Below are 5,550 nucleotides of genomic sequence, written 5' to 3'. Positions count from 1 at the left end.
ATCCTCACAGCCACCCTGGGAGGTGGGGCCTCCCCCACAGATGAGGACATGGGACCGCGGCATGCCGAGTGGCTTGCTCAAGGGGGCCCCCATTCAGAATGTGGCATTGCTGGAGTTCAGACCTGGGTAGTTTTGCTCCTGAGCCACTCTCATAATCAGCTCCCCCACCACCTTCAGAAGGAAAAATGAAAACAGCCAATCTCTTCCCACAGTGAGGTCTTTGCAAGTGGTTGGAGCCTGGTTCAGCTCATCAGCATGAACTATGATGGGCCCCAGAGAGGGCTGATGCCACAAAGAGGAGAGGAGCTCCGGGATGTGCCGTGTGATTTCAGGAGGAAGATGTAAGAGGAAGGACAGAGCAAATCACATCTTAGTTGGTTGTTGGTACATCAACTCTCACTGCTTCCACATCTCAAAAGTGCATGAGGAAAGCAGACAGCCTGTGTCCCTTCTGCATTCAAGTACACCTCCTGGCAAGCCGCAGCTAGGGCTCCCCATTGGCCGAGGAGGCCTCCACCTTGGCAGAGGTCACCTGGGTCTGGACTTTGGTCAAAACCACCTGGGGACCTTTCCAAAGTAGTCATCCTGGATGCCCCAGGGCCGAGTGGGTGGAGTCTGGGGGCCTGGGGCCCGGGCACCACAGCATTTAAAGGTTCCGTGTAGGTTCTAATGTGCGGCCGGGGCTGAGCGCAACTGGTTCAGAGCTTCTTGCTCTCCAGGCAGAGGGAGAATCTGAGACTGAAGATGTGGAAAGCTCACTCGAGGTCCCACGAAACTTGGTAAGTTTCAGAGAGTTTGCCGATATGACCCCTAGTTGGGACAGATACTCCTCTCTCTCTCCCAGATGATGCCATTGCCAGTGAGTGGCAGGGTGCGGGGCTCCTTCTCATTCAGGGTCTCTTGGTTGTCTCGTTTCCAGAGCTGGATGTGTTGCTGCTGACTCGGGGACCTGTTTCCAGCTCAGAGAAAGCCCCAGGTTTGCAAGCTGGAAGATCCAGCCCCAGTTGCCATAGATACTGTAGTTCAAGAAGGTTCTGGAAGTCTGGGTGGGCTAACCTGGAGGAACACATCACGTGGGCTTCACTCACTCCTCAGAAGCAGCTGGCTGAGGCAGGTGCTGGTGCGTGCGGTAGCAAGGGGGCACACACCTTCCCCGGGGACTCACGGGCCTCAGTGCCTGAAGCAGCCCTTCTCAGCCCCTGCAAGGAAGCTGGGCTGAGGATGCCCTGGAAAGACTTCTCTGAGCAACTAGCAACAGAAGCACGGATGACAAAGACGACGGCTCTGTCTCCGAAAGCCTCCTATCTAATGCCACCACCCAGCAGGGTCCTATGGTAAAACCAGGATCAGCAAACACCATGCTGAGCTGGAGTATCTTTGCAGGGTCTGCCACGGCCAGCAAGTGTGACACAGGCTGTAGCCCAGCAGACTTTTGAACCACCAAAGCAGATAAAATTGCTGTCAGGGTGGAGGTGGGGAGTGAAGGAAATGCCCACTCACCGAGCTTCAATAAAGTGCCTGATGTAGGACACTTTACCAGAATCTACTCTGGATTCAGGATTTCCTATGGTAGAGTTGTCATTATTTATTACAAAGCAATCATGGACTTAGGCTCTAGAATCAGACTGCCAGGGTTCAAATCCCATCTCTGCCATTCATTAGCTGGGTGATCTTGGGAAGTTAATTAACCTCTCTGTTTCAGCATCTAGAAAGAGGTAGATAGTAGTATCTACTTCACTGTGTTAGCTGTGATGATTAAGTGGACTGATGTGTGCAAAGTGCTTCAAACACGCCTGGAAACATGATGAGCTCTTGCTAAATGCCGGTTGTTTGTTAGTGTTAGTCCATTCCAGCTGTTATCACAAAGCACCATAGACTGGGTAGCTCAGAAACAACAGAAATGTAAGGCAACAAAGGCAAAACTAAACAAGTGGGACAACCTCAAGCTAAAAAGTGTCTGCACAACGAAGGACCCTATCAACAAAATGAAAAAGCAAACTACTAAATGGGAGAAAATATTTGCAAATCATATATCTGTTAAGGGGCTAATATCCAAAATATATAAAGAACTCAAACAACCCAATGGCAAAAAACCAAAGGATCCCATTAAAAAATGGGCAGAAGATCTGAATAGATGTTTTTCCAAAGAAGATATCCAGATGGCTGGCAGACACACGAAAAGATGTTCAGCATCACTCATTATCAGGGAAATGCAAATCAAAACTACAATAAGATATCACCTCATACCTCTCAGATTGACTATTATCAAAAAGACAAGAAACAAAAAATCACCTTTTTGCAACCCCCCACCCCTCCCCAAAAAATGAAACCACAAGTGTTGGCGAGGATGCGGAGAAAAGGCAACCCTTGGGCACAGTTGATGGGAATGCAAACTACTGTAGCCACTCCAGGAAGCAGTATGGAGGTTCCTCAAAAAATTAAAAATAGAATGACCATATGATCCAGCAATTCTACTCTTGGGTATTTTGACGAAAACGAAAACATTTACTTGAAAGGAGATCTGGACCCCCATGCAGCATTATTTACAACAGCCAAGACATGGAAATAACCTAAGTGTCCATCAACAGAGGAATGGATGAAGAAGTGGTATTCAGCCAGAAAAGAAGAATGAAATCGTACCATTTGCAACAACACGAGTGGAACGTGAGGGCATTATGCCAAATGAAATAAGTCCGTCAGAGAAAGACAAATACTGTATGACCTCACTTATATGTGGAATTTGAAAAAAGAAGAATTTTACGAAACGAGCCCACAGTTACAGAGAGCAGGTAAGTGGTTCCAGGAGTGGGCTGAGAGAAATGGGTGAAGGGGAGCAAAAGGTCCAAGCTTCCAGTTATAAGAGAACTAAGTCACGGGGATGTAATGTACAGCAGAGTGACTATCATTGATAATACTGTATTGTATAGTTGAAAGTTGCTAGGAGAGTAGATCTTAAAAGTTCTTATCACAAGAAAATAATGTGTAAGCGTGTGGTGGTGCATGTTAATTACATCTACTGTGGTGCCATTTACAAGACACGCAAAGATTGCATTTGTGCCATATAACAAATATTATCTTGTACACCTGAAACTAATAGAATGTTCTCTGTCGATTATACCCCAATTTAAAAAGCAAACACTGAAAATGTCTTTCTCCCAGTTCTGGAGGCTGGAAGTCCAAGATCAATCCGGATCAAGGTCAAGGTCTGGTGAGAGCCCACTATCAGGCTGTGCCCTAGCGTGGCAGACTGGGGCCATGGGAGGTCTGTGGGGTCCTTTATAAGGCACACATCCCATCGTGGGGACTCTACCCTCACAACTAAGCACCTCCCTAGGGCCCCACCTTCTAACACCATGACATTGGCTGTTAGGGCTTCACCATGTGGGGTCTGGGGCTGGTGGCTGTTCCCAGTCTCCACATACTCTCAGTCAATTATCCTTAGCTCAGTAATGCTTGGGTGAGAGCATTCTTCGCGGGGCTCAAAGAGAAGCCAAAGGCTGCATTCCAGTTAGATGGTGGGAGGGGGTGTGGGGAATAGATATGACTCAGATCACAGGAACCTAAGGCCCTGGGACAAAGGACAGTGGGCTGTGTGCATACTTGCGTGTCTGCATATTACATGACAACACACGTCTTTCTGGGCAGACAGGGAGAATGGGATGCATGGCGTAAGACAGTGCACATAAGGCAAGGGAATGCAGAGTTAGAAACTGCTTTCAGCGGATGGAAGCCGCTGGAGACCATGGAAGTAGTGGCTTTTGAGGCAGCATCCATGGGCAGGAGGGCTTAGCTACAGGGAAGCTGTGAGAAAGTCAGGGGATGGGGAAAAGCAGAATGAGTGTTGGGAAGAGCCACTGGGTTGGATGTGTTGGTAAGTAAGGCTGGAGATGGAAGAGGAACTGGAGAGAGGGTTTGAATGCCAAGCTAGGGAGCTGGGACTTTGCCCTGTGATAACAGGGAGGCAGGTATAAGAAGTACTTTTGCACAGGAGTGATGTGCAAAGCGCTACTTTTCTAAAGAATGACTAGTCGGATGGCCCATGTTGAGAGGTGAGAAAATGCGGACAGAAGAGCTGGTCTGAGGGGATAGGCACAGGATGGGAGGGGGTAAGGGGAAGGCAGAGAGGGCTCAGCTCCTCCCTCAGATGCAAAAGGCGATTGAACAGCTCTCTGATGCCACTTGGAAAGTCCCCACAGGAGCCAAATAACTGGAACCAACAACAGCCCAGAGTTCTGCCCCCAGCGAGCTGGTCTCCAGCCAAGGTGGGGAAGTGATGAGAACCCAAAGAAAAAGCAAACTTGGAAGAGCTCAGGGTGGCTGCCCAGCTCTGATCGGGCTCAGATGGAAGACAGAGGAATGCCTTATGTGTCGGGGCGTGTATGCCTGGTCCCTAGCTGCACAGACACCAGCTCCCATGAGCTCAGTTCCTCTCCTCACCTGTCTATCCATGACTTCCAGGTACAAGGCCCTGTGCCAGGTGTCAGGAGAAAGACAGGGTCCTTATCCTCAAGGAGCTTGTGCTCTGGGGACTCCAGGGGGGGGAGCTGACCCCCCCCCCAAGAGGGACAGCACTGCTTGTGATGGGTGATCCTACAGAGGAGGTCTTTGGGGGAAAGTTTCTTACAAATTGATTTTTTGCCTTGCCCAAGGACTGTCAGTCTTCAGCGGTGCCGGGCACAGAACAAACACTTGACACATGTTCCAGGGATGGACTCACAGGAGCTGAAGCTGTGGAAGGACCCCAGGCATCTGCGGGACAGTGGCCCCCATGCTCTAAGCAGCACACAACCCACCATCTCTTCATAGGTTATGTCTTCTCATGCCGCGTCTCTCAAAGACCCTCCAAACACAGGAGCATTTATCTCACACCGGGCTTCTCTCCCGGCTGCCCTAAATTTTAATTAGTCATAATCGTTATAAACATGTTTATAGCACTTTAGTATTTACAAACCACTTTTCACACATTATCTCCCTGGGAGCTCACACGACTCCGTAAGGAGGGACAGATGATCAACTTTACCGAGGGCATCCACGGTTTTCCCTGTTACAGGAAGGGGGTGCACTGGGTTATTTCACGTGTCCCCGTGTGCGGGTTGTCTTACCCATGCTGTTGTTTTGTGCATTTTTACATGCAATTTATTAAGTTATCCCAGATGATTAAATTATCTCCCAGGTAATTATTACCATTCCTGTTTTACACAACAAACTGCTATTCAGAGAGGTCAAGCATCTTGCCCAAGGATACCCAGCCAGTGAAGTGGGATTCAAACTCAATCTATCTCACTCCAAGGCTAGTTATCATGGCAACAAAACTGGAGACAACAATGGCAGTGGTAATGGGCACCTGTTGAGCGCAAACTCTGGGCCAAGCACTGAGCCTGGCACTCTTTGTGTTTTGCTAATTCAGTCCTCATTTAGTATTAACCTAGTAAATGAAAGTTGGTGCAGCCACTCTGGAAAACAGTATGGAGGTTCCTCAAAAAGTTAAAAATAGAGCTACCTTATGACCTAGCAATTGTACTAGTAGGTATTTACCCCAAGGATAGAAAT

This window comes from Lutra lutra, chromosome 2, assembly GCF_902655055.1.
Source record: "Lutra lutra chromosome 2, mLutLut1.2, whole genome shotgun sequence".
Lineage (NCBI taxonomy): Eukaryota > Metazoa > Chordata > Mammalia > Carnivora > Mustelidae > Lutra > Lutra lutra.
The sequence above is the reverse complement of the archived record's forward strand: the minus strand, read 5'-3'. Positions refer to the sequence as shown.